The sequence below is a fragment of the Setaria viridis genome, chromosome 6 (assembly GCF_005286985.2).
Source record: "Setaria viridis chromosome 6, Setaria_viridis_v4.0, whole genome shotgun sequence".
In the NCBI taxonomy this organism is placed as follows: Eukaryota; Viridiplantae; Streptophyta; class Magnoliopsida; order Poales; family Poaceae; genus Setaria; species Setaria viridis.
In genome coordinates this window covers 30,136,531-30,155,892 of record NC_048268.2, presented here as the reverse complement: position 1 = coordinate 30,155,892, position 19,362 = coordinate 30,136,531, and positions in this window count along the sequence as shown.

Below are 19,362 nucleotides of genomic sequence, written 5' to 3'. Positions count from 1 at the left end.
CAGTTGCTTACCTACTGGAAGCCACATGAATCTTCATCCTTGGGTGATCAAGCATTGACTATCTTTAGGTGGAGCAGGCAAAGCCAAGATTCTCCGGAGGAAGAAAGGCAACAATAAGGGAAGACGCAAATGGTATCTATGTGATAGGGAGGGTCACATGATAAAGGACTATCCAAATTTTTGAAGACTATGAGAGGAGTATGCTCAGTGGCAAGTGATGATGAAAGTGCTATACTTAGCGTCAGTCAACAAGGTACTATTCATGAATGGATATTAGATTCATGGAGTTGTTTCTGTATATGTTTGGAGATGGAGAGGTTTGACAATGCCAAGCGAATGTAACTGTTCACTTGGCGGATTGCAAGGAGTATGCAGTAACTTAACTGAGGTGTTTACATTGGACATGCATAATGGAACACATTGCACATTGACGGGAGTTTGGTATATCCTAGGTTTGGAAAAGAATCTAATATATGTGAGGTCACTAGAACTCCAAGGTTATGGCTTATCACTTAAAGGTGGAGTTGTGCGAGTTACTTGCAAAGGGCAAGTAATCATGAGAAGTATCTGGATTGATGGATGATACTGAGTGAAAGGAAATCTTAAAAGTGGTGCAACCATTGAAAGATTTGGTAAAAATCCTGATCAGAAGAAGGAAGTTGTCTCATCAATGACAGGTACTCAAATCTCAGTTGCGGTCAAGTGTAAGGCTGCAAAGGTGGTTGCAAAATCTAAAAGTCATAGAGGTGAAGCAATGAGCTGTTGGAAAAAGGAAGACGTGGTGAGACCACCATACAGTACCAACGTGTAGTTGGATCTTGGAGGTAGTACAAACCTGCGGCATGGAGGGCTGTAGCATAAGGCAATGTGGTTATCAAAACTACACAATGAAGGAGCTCTCAGGTGGAGAGTCCAGGCGCTCTAGCCGGGACACTAACACGCACATTGCGATGATGTGCATGAGCCCCCGTGTGGGAACACTCCTATGGTGGGAGTATAAAAAATAAGAAAATGAAGCTGACTTTGAGTGAATTCTTGGAGGAGCACGATGACTTCAATTGATTAGAGTCAAGGTGCAGATTGTTGTATGGTGACTCAAATCCTACTTGGACTAGGACTCGATAGGGGTATGCTACTAGGACTTGTAGTTCTATTAGAACTTGAGTGTTGAATCTAGGACTCCTTGCATGTATGAGGGCCTTACAGGGAACTATATAAACAATAGGGTGGAGGCTCTAGGAATCAAATCAAGCCAAGAGCAAACACAAGGTCTCATCCAAGGCTTGTGAGAGACAAAACTAGGAGCCACTCAAGAGAGATAGATTAGATAGAGATCTTGTATAGGGCAAGAATCAGAGAGTCCTAGAGGGTTAGTTAGAGTTATGAGGGAGGGATAATCACTTGTACTCTTTTGAGTTGTGCTTAAAGAATTTGCGATCGACTTCACCGAAATTCTGTTCTCTTATCGCGGTTGCTTCAATGTTATCATCTAGGATTTTCTACGAGATTCATATACTTTGTTCTTGATATGGTGTAAGCTCCCTGTCGTAATCACGATATCCTTTCAAGATCCGGGCTGTTGCGTATAACGAGAGTATCAGATTCTAACAAAAACAACAAACCCTAAGTTCTACCTAGACCAATACTTTTGCTGTGTTGAAATCTCTTCTCATAAGGAAACGACATATGTTTTTTCTCTCTCGAAAATTGTGTTGCCAATATGTTATGAAGAATGATTAGACAAAGTTGTGTTTTGGATACTTGGATTATTAGCTCTAAAAGGAATTCTTTTGACATGAGGAAGTACAATCGCAACAAAACTACTCCATCAACTTTCTAAAAAGATTTAAACTAATTCTTGTTCGATCTTAAACTTCACCCCTAACTATATAAGTTCCATTAATTAATGCACATAGTTATTTGTTGCTGGCTTATTTTTCTACATCACAGTTGCTGTCTTATTTTTCTACATCACATTTCCTACAGAGTTTCTTAGTACTACACTCATTTGTTAATCTCAACATCAATACATTACACAAGCATATTTGTTTTCCACCCTACGCAGAAGCCATACCATGGCAAGAAAGCAAACAAAGATGGTGGAAACACATCCAAGGGTCCAGAAATGGCAACTAGTCAGTAGCTCGGCCAGCACCAACACCGGCAATCTCTGTTCGTGCCATTATCCTACAACCCCAAGATCTTTGCAAACTTTACCGGACCGAGCAGCAACGTTAATGTCTTCCCAGCGCCGTTAACAATGTTGCATGCGCCAGCACCATACCAAGTGCGCGGTACTCAACACTAGCACCAGAACTATGTCCGACGTGCCAACAGTAGCAAGGCAGCAACCTTGGGCCCTAAACATCTTCGATGGCAACATCGCACCGAACCAACTCATGGTTGTGGGCCCCCGTCGCGCAGCACTATAAAGAGAGAGGTGGGGATCGGGGGTACGCACGCCAAGGTTGATCGTGCCCACCAAACCCACCTGACAAACCCTAGACCCGATCTACTAGGCGCTGTAGCGGCGGGAAGCGCCGCCGCTACCTGCGCTGCCGCCGCCCACACTCGCCGCCATCACCGTCCATGGCGAGCTCGTCCTCCAAGCCCGATGGTCGGTGTCTCTACTCTATCTCTCTCTCTCTCTCTCCCTCTCAGTTTCTCTTGTTTAGACCTAAGACAATGTTGATTAACCTAGATCAAGTGTCATACCCACTAGATGTGGCCCAATTGATCACTGGTTAAGTTATTTGAGTTAATGCTAAGCTAATTAAGATCTATCAGAAGCTATATATAACAATCATGGCTAAGAATTTCGAAGAGGCTAATAATATGAAGCTTGTGCTTACAGCTTTTGAGCATCTTTCTAGCCTCAAGATAAACTTCCATAAGAGTGAATTATTTTGTTTTGGTGATGCAAAGGAGGCACAACGAGAGTACATGGATATTTTTCAATGTCCTATTGGGGAGACTCCTTTTCGATACTTAGGTATCCCATTGCACCATACTCGACTTTGTAATAAAGATTGGAAAGTCATAGAGGAAAGATTAGAAAGGAAATTGAGTACATGGAAGAGCAAGATGCTATCCTATGGAGGAAGGCTAACTCTCATTAACTCAGTCCTAAGAAGACTTTCTATGTGCATGGTCTCATGTTATGAATTACCCAAAGAAGTTCTTAAGAAAATACATTACTTCAGATCTAGATTATTTTGGCAAGGGGATGGGCACAAAAGAACGTACAGATTGATAAAATGGAACGATTTGTGTAGCCCAAGAGATCAAGGAGGTCTAGGAATCTTGGATTTAGAAGTCCAAAATAAATGCCTCTTAAGTAAATGGCTTTTCAAGTTCATTTATGAAGATGGAATCTGGCAAAAAATTCTAAAAAGGAAATACCTAGGCTCAAAAACTCTTACACAAGTGGTGAAAAAACCAGGTGATTCACATTTCTGGTCTGGGTTAATGAAAGTCAAAGAGGATTTCCTTGGTTGTGGAACCTTTAAAATTCAAAATGGGGAACAAATCAGATTTTGGGAAGACAAATGGCTTGGAAATACTAGTTTCATGAACCAATACCTAGCTCTCTACAATCTAGTAATTCGGAAGCATAACATAGTGAAACAGGTCATGTCTTCAGTTCCTCTTAATATTTCTTTTAGAAGAGTTCTAAGGGGAAATAATCTGTTGAATTGGAATGAGCTGGTAACAAATATTGCATGTATCCAGCTTGTAGATCAACCAGACATGTTCATTTGGTCCTTGCAAAAAAAATGAAATCTTCTCTGTTCAGTCAATGTACAGAGCGATTCTAAATATGAGGGTCGTACCAATTAACAAACCCCTTTGGAAATTAAAACTTCCTCTAAAAGTAAAAGTCTTCCTTTGGTTCCTTCATCATGGGGTTATTCTAACTAAAGATAACTTGGTCAGGTGAAATTGGCATGGAAATGAGAAATGTTGCTACTGTAGTAATAATGAAACTATACATCACCTCTTTTTCGAATGTCACATGGCTAGACTGATTTGGAGAATAGTTCAAACCACCTTTGGCTTACAAATACCTAACAATGTCATTCATATGTTTGGGTCATGGCTACAAGGTATTAGATGGAAGGGAAAAAAATTTAATATTGGCAGGTGTAAGTGTTGTTTGTTGGGCCATATGGCTTAGCAGGAATGACATTGTCTTTCATAAAGTAAACACGCAATCTTGTTTGCAGATCTTTTTCAAGGCAACACATTGGATAAGATTTTGGGCATTGCTCCAAAAGGAGGAAGACAAGGACATTATACCAAAGGCTTGTCGAGCTTTGGAGACCAAGCTATGGAGATCTTTGCAAGAAATGGATGGCCGTTTAGTAATAGGCTATGCGTAGAAGCTATTTACTTTATCCAATCCTTTTAGATCACACATGGTTGTTTTGTAATAATGGCTGGATATTCCGTACTGTGATGTTGAGGCCGGAATATTGAACTATTTCTTTATTAAAAAATAACAACCATGGCCACCACCGTTACAAATACGAGCCACCGTTCTAGCAGTAGCAGCAAGAAATTTGTTTGCCAGTTGCCACTGATGTTAATTGGAGTTCTTCCAGCCCGTGGCCGCCAGTCATTACATACGGAATGGCTTCGTATGTGATTGATCCAACAATGGAAAGAGGAGCATTTGGCTGCAATAACGATGCATCGTTCATGGCATGGCAGGGTCTCTTCGCGGCACCAAATGGGAATCAGCTTGCACTGGGAGACAACATCAATGGATCACTCTTGGGGCCTGTGTTTTGCCCTGGCACGGTGTTGGAAGGGAACTTCAGCCTTGCAGCAATTTTTTTTTCTTCTGATCAGTACGAGTTGGCCAGGTCCAGGACGCTCCCATGTATGACGTTGGTTTTGATGGTCATCAACTTGGTGCAACTGATATATAGAACCGCCGCCGCTGCTGCCAACGTGGCAGCATGGTGTGGGAGGCTGGGGGCATACTGAAGGTCTTGTGATCTTGGATGAGTTCCTGACCGAAACTAAGATTTCATGTTCCCGGAGTATATGAACAATGGTCAAAAGTAGTTCGTGGAGTGCAGCAATGCAGCAGCAGCAGTTAGTAGAGTAATAATTGTGACAGAGGGAGAGGCTCACGAGTTTCCTCTTCGAGATAAACCAGCTTGCAATAATGTATGGTTACCTAGTCTCTGAGTAAACAAAATCGTTAACTGCCATTGCTGCCGACATGCCAATCGAGGAGCTAGCATTGCGCCCTCGGTCATTGGTACCATTGACACTGTAACAATGCCGCTATTTTGGTCACACACCAGTCACAACGTACTTCTACGGTTTGCAGCACTATGAGCAAGGTTGATGGACAATGCATATGTCTGTCATGGAATTGTGACTTGCCAAAAGTGGCAGTTAGCAGATGTTGCTAGTCAAACGAAGAATAGATATATTATTGAAATTACAGTGGATACTTCGTTTTGCGACATACAAATGCGTGTAAGTAAGTGGACGAACTCTATTGGGATGGAATATTACAAACATTTAAAAAAATATGCAATTAGACAACGCACATGTCACTTAAGATAGGGTTATTCGTGCAATGGTCATGTACACATTCAGGAGAGGGGGCAAAAATAAATAATTGTTTACTAGAAAGTGGTGGGGTAGTAGTAAATAATTGAGATGAGAGAGAAAGAGAGAGAGAGGGCCCTAAACACCAAAGGGGCTGCATATAAATTGAGACATACCAAAATAGGAAGTTGGTGGATATTGCTAGCCGAAGCAGAGAGGGATGCATTGGAATTTAATTCAACTAGATACTTACTTTTGCAACATACAAACTTGTGCAGGCCAGTGGCACTGATGGAATATAAAAATATTTTTTTAAGATGAGTAATAAGGTACGTAATACGGAATCACTAAGGACAGGGATGTGGCAGCGATGTATGCAACCATCACATCCTCATAATGAGAGAGAGATAGGGGGAGGAGGGGAGGGAAGGGGGAAGGTTGACCTATAAATACACAGCCTAAGCTAGTGTGGTTGCTTAAAGTTATGGAGACGTTGACCATGTTTCCTGAAAAGATTAGAGCCTTGGTTGTGGACAACGATGCAAGATTTCTTAAATCTTGTTCTACAGTGCTTTCTCTCCTAAATTTTAAGGGTACGTATATTCTGTTCTTCAGTTGATCTATTTCTATTCTACGTATCTAAATCTTACCATACATGTTCTATTCAAATCAAATCGCGTGTGCTCGCTTTTTCGCGCCAATTTTTAAGATGGGGGGAGGGGAGGGGAGGGAAGGGGGGAGGTTGACCTATAAATACATAGCCTAAGCTAGTGTGGTTGCTCAAAGTCATGTAGACGTTGATCATGTTTCCTGACAAGATTAGAGCCTTGGTTGTGTATAACGATGCAAGATTTCTCAAATCTTGTTATACCGTGCTTTCTCTCCTAAATTTCAAGGGTACGTATATTCTATTCTTCAGCCGATCTATTTTTATTCTACATATCTAAATCTTGCCATATATGTTTTATTCAAATCAAATCGCGTGTGCTCGATCTTTCGCGCCAATTTTCAAATTTCTCACCGTTGTTTCTTAAAGAAAATCCTTTCACCCCTGTTGTGTACATGTTACTGAATTGTTTTCAGTTCTGATCCGTGGGGCTAGCAAGCTCCCTTTTGTTAACACAAATAGATCAAGATCTCCTTCTGTCCGATCTTTTTTGGGTTTAACACAAACTCCTAATTTTACGGACATTCTCCGGCACCCATGATCTTTTTGCAGTGACCACCTGCAGAAAGCCTGCTTCTGCTGCACTCACACTCCTACTTGGATCCAAGCCCAAGGACGTTGACGTCTTGCTCATCGAGGCTGAGAAAGCCGCAACCTGTGGCTTTGACTTCCGTGGAATCGTGGAGCCAAATCTGTCCATCCCGGTCATCTATTATTGTAAGCACACCCTATACTATGGTCATCACTGCAAGAGGAATAATTTATAGATTAATCATTTCGCTGCCGTTCCATGGATGCGTTCCTGCTGCTAGATCACGAGGCCACCGGCGACAAGGTGGACGCAATCCGCCGCAAGCTACGGTCGGGGACCTACACCATCAGGAAGCCGCTCGACGTCGACGACGTGCGCGACCTGTGGAGGGTCATCGCATGGCGCAAGTGCTGCCTCGAGGTCAAGCCGAACCACGCCGGCCGCAACAGCGTCACCTTCCCCTCCACCGCCGTGGTCGGCTCTTATGGCAGAGGCCAGAAGAGGAAGAACAGCGCCGACCCCGGCAGCTCCTCCGGCGGCGGCGCAGGTTGATCTGCTCATCGAGAACCAGAAAACCCAGATTTCATTTTATCCAAATATATGTTCATCGTGTTAATTACATGCGGACAGAGAACGAAAATGGTTCGAGTAATTCTCTTTACGTCGGTTATGTATACAATCTCTCTAACACCGGTATTCCTTAGTAGCATAGTTTGTTCAAATTCTATGTTGTATAGTAGTAAAACTCCGCAAAATAAATCTTTTTCGTTTTAGATTGTTAACTTGTCGTGCATATAGTTCTTGCTTCAACTCTCTCCCTTCATCAAGCAGGAGACCACTCAGCCATGGGACAGCAGCAGATGAACGTGATACAGGGCCAGGAGAGGGTTAACTTGTTGGCTAGCCAGCAACAGGTGCCAAAATTTCTTCCAAATTCCGTTGCCCATTTGTACTAGAATTGCTGCTTACTTGCTACTTTACAGTACTTCATCTGGAATGGGTTTAAGATGAAATTTGGAACTTTATTTAATTTGACAGTAATTTCTTCATTTTGGCTTCCTCCTGCATGCGTTACTAGTTAGTGCTAGCAACCATATACGTGTCATTTTTTTTTAGGACACCATATACGTGTCATATGCAGTGACGCAAGACTATCGCTAGTATATATTGCTAGAGATTTCGGTTGTCCCCTCTCGGTCATCTAGCTAGCAAATTTTCGGCAAACTACTTAAAAAATAGTTCACGTTAACGTGCAGCCAAAAAGTATTTGTAAGTAGTCATTAAGTGCTTCTGCAAATGAAACAAGTATCTATACTTTTTTTTTCTATAACATTGTTGTGAATGCTATAACATTTTTTTAAGGTTGTGAAATATGTTTCGCACAGATCGATTGCTTAAGTCCAAAACCACACTGGAGTATATAGACACATCAAAACAGGAACTCTTCACCTTTTAGAATTAAAACATCTAATTAATTATTGTTTGATCATAATTTTATCCAATTAATCCATGCATTTTTAATTTTAAACTTAACTATGCAAGTACCATTTGATGCCTGCATAGTTACTGGTGAGATTATTTAGTACAATAGTACTTCATCTCCTTTCCGAAAAATTCTTAGTACTCTATCAGTCGATCTGAAAATTACATTATTAAGTGTATTCATATTTCTTTTATAGCTTGAACCACACGAACTCCGTGGCATGGAAGCCAAGAAGAACAATGGTAAAGCGCCCATGGTCCAGCAAGCCCATGCCATGGATGCTCGGCAGAAGCTGCGCCAGTCTGTGTTGCAGTCCGTTCTCCGTGCTCTCGACATGCCACAGTACAACCCCAGTTCAAGCATCTTTGCGGATGCTGCCGGGCCAAGCAACAACGTCACCGCCTGCGCCGGCGCTAGCAACACCGCTGGCCCGACGTCACTGCCGGTGTACCCTCCAGCACCGGCGCCGGCGCCAGCACTGCCTCCGGTGAACCGACGCATATTCCCTGCCCAAGCACCTCCTCCTCCGTACCCAACGCCACCGCCAGCAAGGACTCCAGTGTACCAAGCCCCAGCACCGAGTCCTCTCTACCTGTTCCCGCCGCGGAGTCATGGGACTGGGCCCATCATGCTTAACTTTCAGCAACCACAGGGCGGTGATCTTTTCACCGGCACGGTTACTGGTGGGGCGACGACCTTTGGAGCTTCAGCCATTGCACAGACAGGAGCATACAACGGCAACGCTGCCAGTTCCTCCCTTCTTCATGATCAGTCCCTGAACCCTGGTACAGATGACCAGAATGAGCTCTCAGCCATGGTGGCCATGTACACCGGGCCCAATCCCAATCCACCCATGGCTCCCCAGCATGTTGGTGATAGACCAAATGAGGCAGCGATAGCCACACTGTACAATAACAACTACACCAACTACAGTGCCGGCTCACTTGCGGCGCCGCCTCAGCACGTTGGTCACGACGCGGCAGCGTTCGCGGCGGCGGCCAAGGAATTAGAAGCGGTACTCAACAACGACAACTTCAGCACCGGATCACACATGGCCATGGCGCCTGATCAGGTTCTCGGCATGGCTTTGAATGTGAATGAGCTAACAATGGCAGGTCGTGGAGCATTTGGCGGCGGCAACGATGTTGCCGCATCATCCGTGGCGCCTCATCAGGATCTCGCCGCCGCTGCGCCGAATGGTACTCACGTTGCACCAGGAGCAATGCTGGATGACATCTTCGAATCGCTCATGGGGCCTCATGGCCCTGGCGCAGCGATGGATGGGAATGCTTGCTTCGAAAAAATGTTTCCTGATACTGACGATAACTTCACGTTCCCTCTGGAAGATCTCATGGCCCTTCTAGACGACGGCCAGAACGATGGTGCAAGCGCAACCGGTGGCACCAACACCGCCACTGACGTTGCAGGGACCTCGCAGATCGGTGGGGACGAACAAGGCATGGGGATCTGGGACATGGGAGCTGCTGACAAACTTGGGAAGGTGGGTGATTTCTTGGCGAATGGCACCGGGAATTTCATGTTCCCGCGTGACGTGAACAAGGGCAGCAACAAGTAATTACTGGAGTGCAGCGATGTAGTATCAGTAACCTAGAGATCAGTAAGAGAGTTTGGGAGAGAAGAGGGCTCGTGAGTTTCTCCTGTTGAAATAAACCAGCTTTAATTTGATCGAATAATGTACAGTTACTCCGCTGAACTGAAGCGATGTCTTGATGGATGAAGATGTTAACCTGTGCTTATTTATGTTTCCTTTGTTTTGTTATTTTTTAGTCGCTATCTCTGAAACTGTTTCATTTGGTTTCATCCATGACTGATCGCTGGATGCCAATTTTTTTTATATCCAAGACTCAGCTTAAATTCTTTGCTTAGCCAGTATAGTTCAATCTTGCATGAGGTACAAATCTGTGTTGATTATGACCAAAATTGAGCATCGATGGATGCACATCAATGAAGCCCAGCCTTCTCTTAACACACCTCACATCGCCTTACATTTCTGGACCGAGGGAGTAGTAAAAAATTCTAGAAATAGTTAGACGACAACAAGCAGTTCGTTAGACCATCTCATCTGAAACAAAAAAAATATTACGGACGGCCTACAATTACTGGAAGAGACATAGGGGTGGCTAAGGCTACTCTTAACACATTGTCTTGTGCCATTTTTTTTTCAAAGAACTTAAGAAGACTTGATGCACAACTGTATGAGTGAACATGCAATTAACATGAAATGTACAGGGCATGCAAACCACATTTGCAAACATAGAGATCCGAGCATATGCCATCTCCTGCAGCCCCACATCAGTGCTGTGATGTCATCTTCAGGCTTCAGTCATGATGCCCGAGACGATATCCGTCTTCGCTGCCTCTGGTGGACTGCATGCGCTGATGGGGTGCGTGTCATGAGATAGAACAAGGCCAGAACTGGCCGTGATGGCTGGCCTGCAGATTGGTAACTGATTCATACAGATGCAGGCCGTCCGAAGGAACCACTGCACCGGCCGGAAGTCTGACAAGTGGCTGCTCGCATACCTCAGTGGCTGCAAGAGATGGAATGGAATAGAAAAGGGTTGGGATATTGTTTGTTTCTTGGATGTTGGTCTTCAGGCCTTGGTGCCATCGCAGCAGAACAACACCGTGCCACATCGATGGACCAGACACCTCTCCTCCTACCGCATCCGATGCCCACCGCTGCTTGTAAGAAGGATTCTTTTTTTTTTTGAAAAGGTGAGGCATGAATCACTGTAGAGTTAGTATTGGGGTGAATAATTTCAGTCTGCATGGTCATCATGAGGCTAATGAGGTATTGTTTCTTTTCTTGTGCCTGCGGGTGGTTTCTTTCATGCTGCCTGCTTTGTCGTTTCAGTTGACTTAGTTCCTAGGCCCGCGGCATCTTTGACGCTATGACCCCACTGTTCTCTCAATGATCTCACAAATCAGTTACTCTTGTTATGGCTATGCTTATGACACTATGGAAGAGGGCTGCATGCGGTCACGGCATGTAGGGCTGCACATCAATTGAGTAGGTGGCAGATGTTGCTAGACGATTTGAGACAGTGCCCAAGTCACTAGGGACAGAGATCAATGATGACACATTAGGAATGAATTGAAGATGGAGAGACTAAAATGAATATTTACAAGTAGAGAGAAAATTTGATCTCTTTTCCCCGCAGTAAAAACAGTAAGTGTAACATAAGATACGGTAGCCAATTTTAACCATACGGGTTAATAAGCATAAGGTTTCAAACATTGAACTAAATTGAAAGATCCATCATAATTATCCTAGGTAGTTTTGGCTACAAACCCCAAATCCCACAAAACATCCCACCTCGATCCATCGCTGGTCAGCAGTCTTTCTGACCAAATGTGAGCCCAGCTGAGCTACGGTTTCATGTTTGACCGGTGAGGTTACTCCTTTGCCTATAAACACGTGCCTCAACCAGAGCCCACTATATCATTAGCCCACTCCGCTATTACTCATCGAGAGAAAGTTTTGCCTTTGTAGATGGCTTCCTCCTTCATCACCCGGTCTATTGAGGCAACACACTTAGGAACCAGTGAGTGCCTGAGTGTGGTGCCTCAAAGGCATGGAGATGGCTGCCTCCTTCTCAAACGGCGTTCGAATCTTGATAGTTAACGACAACACAAGGTTTTTGAAAACACTTCCATGCTATTGTCTATTTTAAATTTCAAAGGTAAATCCCGGTGCATTAGATTTGGATGTGTTGTCCTTTTTATCTAAAGCTTGGTAAGCATATTATTATTTCTCCATCCAAAATACCCTGTGTCAATTATTGTGCAAACTTTCCTTCTATGTTTTCCTCAAAGATGCATAGAGGTGCACGTATTTATTTGTTTGCATAGTTTCTATGAACAAGATCTTATGGGTGCATGTTGAGGTTATCTTTTCAGATCCTCGGCGTGAGCACAATATGCGTCAGGATATGCATCGCCCGCTCGGGCGGCATGGGCGGAACCAGCCGCCGCACCCCTCCTGCCCCTCCCTCAATGCCTCACCGCTGCCGGAGTGCACCGCGCGGCCATGGTGATGGCAGCGGCGGGACCTTCTCTCGGTTGCCCGGGGAGTGGCGGCGGTGCCCCGCTCCACGACAGCTTAGGCACGGCTGTGGCACTGGAGGCGTGATGCAGGAGCGAGGTGGTGGTAGCGGCTACAGCGGCTTGGGGCACCGCACCAGAGGTTGTGGGGCTACTGACCTGTGCTTGCGTGTGGCAGTAGCGCATGTTGTGGCCTCGGAGTTGCCTGCGGCAGACCCAATCGCAGGGTTGACGTCGCCCTTACATTTTTTTTAGGAGTAGAGAAGTTAACAACAACATGTATTTCAGACAAAAGGTATAAGAGCTCTGAAAAATAAATCTGTTTTTAGGTTGTTATCTTGACATACACATACTTTTATCGAGCAGGGGGCCAGCCAATCCAGAGATAGGGGCAGATGAACGTGATAGATAGGCAGGAGAGGGACAATAACTTATCTAGGCACCAACAGGTAACTTCTTCATTCTGTTCTTCACAAACTAGTGAACGGTAACTTCTGCATGCGTTACTACTTTTGCTGCTAGCAAAATATTTATATGGATCTTTTAGCAAACTATACATGGCACAAGATTATGCATGTCTTGCTACAGTTGGTTCAGTGTCGCCTCCGTTCATCTTTGCAAAAAGAAAAAGAAAAGAAAAAGGTAAAGTCATGGAGATAACAAATTCTAAGTTTACCTATTCCGGTCTCTTTGCACTATGTAAAAAGAAGCTTCTCACTATGTGCAGAGCCCTGGCACGGTGCTGGATAGGAACTCTAGCCCCACATGAATGTTTTCTTCTAATCAGTACGACAAGAATGCCTTGTTCCCACTGGGATTTCTAATGGGCCAGGATGCTCCCATGTACGACATCAGTTTTGATGGTCCTCAGATTGGTTCGTGCAACTAATAGCACCACCGGCTCCGCCAATGTTGTAGGGATCTAGCTGATCGGCACGGATCCTTCGTGAACACAGAACTTAACCAGCATTGCTGCCAAAGATGCCAATCAAGGAGCTAGCATCAGACCCTCTCGGTCATTGGTTACCACATCATTAACACTGTAACGGCGACGTTCTTTTGGTCAAACACCGGTTACAACATATATATAACTTCTATTGTCGTGCTTGCAACACTACAAGCAAGATTGAATGAACATTGTAAGTGGCAGTTTGGCAGATGTTGCTAGTCAAACCGAACACAGATATATTATTGGAATTCCAGTGAAAACTTCCTTTTATCTTATACAAACTCGTGCAACCCAGTGGGTGAACTCTACATAAATGGAATATAAAATAATATAAAATTAGCAATAAAGCAATGCGATGTTACTAGAGATAGAGGGTTGTGTGCAATAGTCATGTATGAGAGAGAGAGAGAGATGACCACCATATGGGGCTGCAAAATGAACTGATACCTGCCAAAATAGGTAGTTGGCAAATACTGCTAGTCAAATCAGAGATGGATGCATCGAAATTTAAGTAGATAGTTCAATACCTTTTGTAACACACAAACTAACTCGTGCAGGCCAGTGGACAAACTTCGCACCGATAGAATATAAAAATATTTTTAAAGATGAGTGATAAGACAATATGCGAGTCACTAAAGATGGGGTGATGCGGTGATGTGTGCAATCATCACATACTCGTTCGCATGAGAGAGGGAAAGGGGACATTTATTTGTAGACTTGATATTCTTTTTAAGCAAGTATATTGATCTGGGTTGCTAAAACTAGCCATGTAATGTATTCATTCTCAGAACCAAACGTAATAATGGAAGAAACAACAAGTGAAGAGAAATACAAAATTATCAAAACTAGTTGTTAGCAAATGTTGCTAGTCTTTATCTCTATCACCAGGGACGGATCCATGACTCCAAGGAAGGGGGACTCACTTCCCCCTTCTTCCTCCCTAATCTCTTTCTCTTCTTCTTTCTCCTAATTTTCTTCTTCCTCTTCTTCAACCATGGATGAAAGTTGTTGTTGAGGGCACTTTGGAGAGACTCCATGGGCTGCATGGGGGGTAAAGGGGGTAAGGGGCTCCACACCCCCCCCCCCCGGAATCCACCCCTGTCTATCACACCTTACTTGTCAGCCCCTCAAACCTCCCCCACTCCCCTCTCCCCCACCACCACACCCTATCTATAAATACATAGCCCTCCAACATTCTCAATAGTGCAAAGCCACCACTAATCAACCAAACATCAATTAGTATTGTGCATGTCCATGGACCAAGAGATATCAAACTTGTTTCCCAACGGGATTAGAGCCTTGGTTGTGGACGAAGACGCAAGATTCCTCGCATCGTCTTCCATGATGCTTTCTACGATAAACTTCAAGGGTATATTCAGATCTTTAGTTTACATGCATCTGCTATGCATATATAAAGCTTGCCATATGTGTTTTCTCTATCTACCAAAGAATCTGTTTTATCCTTCGTCTATGCAAGATTCAAATCAAACCGCGCGCGCGCTCTCTTTCGCGCCAATTTTCAAATATCTGCACCGTCTTTTCTAAAAGAAAATACTTTAGCCCCCATTGTATATTTCATTGAATTGTTTCTAGTTATGAACTATGAGGCTAGCAAGTTTCCTTTTGTTGAAAAAAAAACATGCTCTCGTTTTCTCCAATCTTGTTCTCTCCGAACCAAGCTTTCTCTGGCACTCATGGTCTCACACACACACAGCACTTACCCTACCTCTCTTTGCAGTGGACATCTGCAGAAGCCTTGCTTCTGCGCTGAAACTCCTCAACCGAAAAAAGATCAAAGACGACGTCGACGCCATCCTTGTCAATGCTGAGAAGGCCGCGGCGTGCAGCTTCGACTTCCGTGGAATCGTCGAGTCCAATATGTGCATCCCGGTCCTCTACTGTAAGCAAACTAATAACACATACAGTCATCAACACAAACACTATCAAACGTTGCATCATCACATGATCACATCAAGCACCGAAAGCAGAATCGATTAATCATTTCGCTGTCGGTCCATGCGTGCAGTCCTGCCGCTGGGTCACAAGGCCACCGGCGACGAGGCCACCCTGTTACGGCCAGGGACCAACACCATCAAGAAACCACTGGACGCCAACGACGTGTGCGACCTGTGGAGGGGCATCGCGTGGCGCAAGTGCTCCCTGGAGGCCAAGGCGGACCTGGCCGGCGGCCTCATCAACCGCCGCCGCGTGCTCCCCGCCGCCGTCGTCGAGGCTCTTCTGGCCGGCGGCAGAGGCCGGAAGAGGAAGAACAGCAGCAACCCCGGCGGCTCCTCCGGCACCAGCCTCTCAGGTTGATCGATCTCCTGGTCGTGCACCGGCTCGAAACACCATAGTTTATTTTGGTCAAATGTATGGTCGCCGTTTTAATTTCTTTCGGATAGAGAACGAAAATGGTCTAATTTTCTTAATGTCTGGTATAACAATCTCTCTAACATCGGAATGCAGTAAAATAAACCTTTTTTTCTTTTAGATTGTTGTTAACTTGCCGTGCGTGTATGTTTGCTTCAATAACTCTCTCGCTTTTTTTATCAAGCAGGAAACCAAGCAGCCATGAGACAGCAGCAGATGAACCTGACAGAAGGGCAGGAGAGGGACAACTTGGTTAGCCAGCTACAGGTGCCAAAATTTCTTCCAAATTCCTTTGCCCATTTGGTGCTAGAAGTACTGTTTACTTGCGATTTTTACTGCACTATGTTCTGGAATGAGTTTAGCGTTGAAATTGGGCCTCCTCCTGTATGCGTTACTAGTGTCATCATGCAGTGACGAAACACCATATCACCAGCATCCCCCCAAAAAAAAGACTAAATCTCCAGGATATAAAGCTACCGTTTCAGCTGTCCCCTTGGACATCTGGCAAACTTTCGTCGACCTACTTAATTTGGGTAATACGTGCAGGTGCAGCCAAAGTAATTCTATGTTTGACTGGCTACTATATCTCTGTGTTTTTAAGTACTTACTAGTTAAGGTGCTTCTCCAATGAAAGAAGTATGTATAATCTTTTAAATAAAAGAACGTTATGTATGCTATAACACTATACTTTTTTACGGTTCTAAATATGTTTCCAACAGATCAGTTGGCCAAAGTTGCGTTTCAGATATGTTGCTTTGGGCCAAAACCACATTGCATGGGAGGGAGTGTATAGACAATTAAATCCCAAGTTCTTGTTTGATCTCAAGTTTATCCAATTAACTAATGCATGTTTGATCTTAAACTTTATAGTGGCCGGCCATTAAACTTGTCTGTCTGTATTACTTAGGTGCCTGTACTCTCAAAATGCATATCTGACTCCTTAAACTTATATTAGGCTCGGGTATCATTTAGGTCCATATACTCTCAAAATGCAGATCTAGCCCCCTAAACTTAGCTTCAGGTGTCATCTAGGTCCATATACTCTGTAAAAGCATCCGTCATCTCAATTAAATTGTTAAATAACTTATTTTTACATCGATATAATTTAATTATAGTCAAATAAAGTTTCAACTTAACGTGTGTGAAGAATATTGATGTGCTAAATCTATAAAGATTGATGATATTTTACTTTGAAGGCAATATCTTAACTTGCCAAGTGCGCATGACAGGCGTGCTCTATTATTTTTGGAAAATTGTTCAAATTTGAATAACTAGTAGTTGCACTTACTAAACTAAAATTAGGGGTTTATAAGATAAATTACTAGATGAATATTAGGAGAAGCTAAAGGGAAAAAAATAAGTCGGAAAATGTGCCAGTGAAAGTAATGGCTTGCTCGAAAGCATAAACTTTGATCTTATCATGTTGTATTAGTGGGATGACACTGCATTTCAAGAGTTTAGGGACTTGTAAGACACCCAAAGTCAAGTTTAGGAAGTAAGATATGCATTTTGAGAGTATAGAGACCTAAGTGATACCCGAGCTCAAGTTTAGGGAGCTAGATATGCATTTTGAGAGGAATCTAAGTGACACAGCAAGAAGTTAAAAGGACAGCCAGTGTATTTTACTCATAACTATGCAAGTATCATTTAATGGTAAAGCGTCTCTGAAAAATTTCTTAGTAATCGATTTGCAACTTGCACAGGAATGCCGAGGCATGGAAGCCAGGAAGAATAATGGTAAAGCGCCCCTGTTCCAGCAACCCCGAGCCATGGATGGTCGGCAGCAACAGCAGCAACAGTCTCTGTTCGTGCAGTCTGTTCTCCGTACTCTCGATGTGCCACCGTACAACCCCAGGATCTATGCGGACACCGCCGGGCTCAGCGACAACGCCGGCGCCTGCGCCAGCAACACCGATGCCCTGCCACCTGCACTAGCAACGCCTCCGGTGAACCCAAGCCCAGTCCCAGCCCCAGCACCGCTTCCTGTGTACCCAGCAGCCCGCAATGTCTTCGGCGCCACCGCGCCGTCGGCGGCAGTAGCAACCATGGCGGCCGGCGGCCGTCCGCCGCTAATGCTCAGGCCGTTCTCAGCATCACACCAGGGCCCACGGCCGCTTATCGAGCAGCAGGACATGTTCGCGCTGGGGACGCGAGGCGGCGCCGGAATGCGGCGCCGTGAGACTGGGACCATCACGCTTAACTTTCAGCAACCACCGGCCGGTGATCTTTTCACGGGCATGGCTAGTGGTGCGGTGATGACCTTTGGAGCTTCAGCTGCGGCCACTGAGCACGCCGGAGCATACGGCAACGCTGCCTGCTCGCTTCTTCCGTCCCTGAACCTTGGCACGGATGACCACGATGAGCTCTCAACCATGGTGACCATGCACAACGGGTCCAACTCCAATCCACCCGTGGCTCCTCCTCCCCAGCATGTTGGTGTTGCATCGAACGAGGCAGCGATGGAAGCACTCTACGACAACAACTACTGCTACAGGTCACTCATGGCGCCTCGCCTCGTCGATCACCGTGTGGCACCAGCAAACCAGGTAGCGGCCATGGGAACGCTCGGCAGCGACGGCTACATCGACTACAGCACTGCATCAGCCATTGCACCAATGCAAGCTGATCACGGTGTAGCAGCAGGCATGGAAGAAGAAGCACTCAGCGCCAACAACTTCAGCAACTACAGCTCCGCATCACCTCTGGCGCCTGATCATCAGGTTCTTGGCACGGCTTCCCATGTGAATGAGCTAACAATTTCAGGAGGAGCACCATTGGGCGACAACGCTGCGGCATCGTTCACGGCGTCTCAGAATCTCGTCGCGGCGGCGCCAAACGGTGATCAGTTTGCGCCAGGAGCACTGGACGACGACGACCTCAGTGGATTGGCCATGGGGTCTCATCAGGGCCCTGGCACGGAGATGGATGCGAACGCTGGCTTCGCGGCTATGTCTCCTGCTGATCAGTATCCGGCGAACACCATCTTCTCGATGGAAGAACTCCTGGGTCCAGACGACCAGCAGGGTGGCGCAACTGATGGCGCCGCCACTGACGATGCTGCAGGGACCTCGCTGATCGGAGGGGAAGGTGGCAACGGGACCTTGGACATCGGCGCTGCTGACAACCTTGATGATGATTTCTTCTTGGGTGATCTGTGGGATTTCAGGCCCCAGCCGTATGACGTGAACAATGGCCGCAAGTGATTGCTGGACTGCAGCGATGCAGTATTGGTAACCTGCTAGAGAGTAAGAGTGTGGGAGAGAAGAGGGCCCGGTTTCCTCTTGTACATAAACCAGCCTTGAATAATGTAATATAGTTAAGGTCCTGTTTGGAAAGAGGGTGTTAAAGTTTAACACCCTACTTTTAACACTTTTTAATACTTTTCTATCCAAACACTTGTGTTAAAAGTGAGGTGTTAAAGTTTAACACCCCATTTTTCATAAACACATGGAGGGGTGTTAAAACTTGCTAAAGGTGTTAAAAGTGGTCCCCTAGTCCACTTTTTCCCAGGTTACTCCCTCTCTCTCCTCCCTGCCGCCTGCCCATCCTCCCCTCCTGCTCATCCTCTCCGCCTGGCCAGATCCGCCGCACTGCCCCTCCTCCTGGCCGGATCCTCCACCGCGGCACCCTTCCCCCTCCTCCGTCGCGGCGCCCTCCCTCCTCCTCCGCCGCATCCTCCCCCCTCCTCCCCGGATCCACCCGGCACCGCCGCCTCCGCCTGG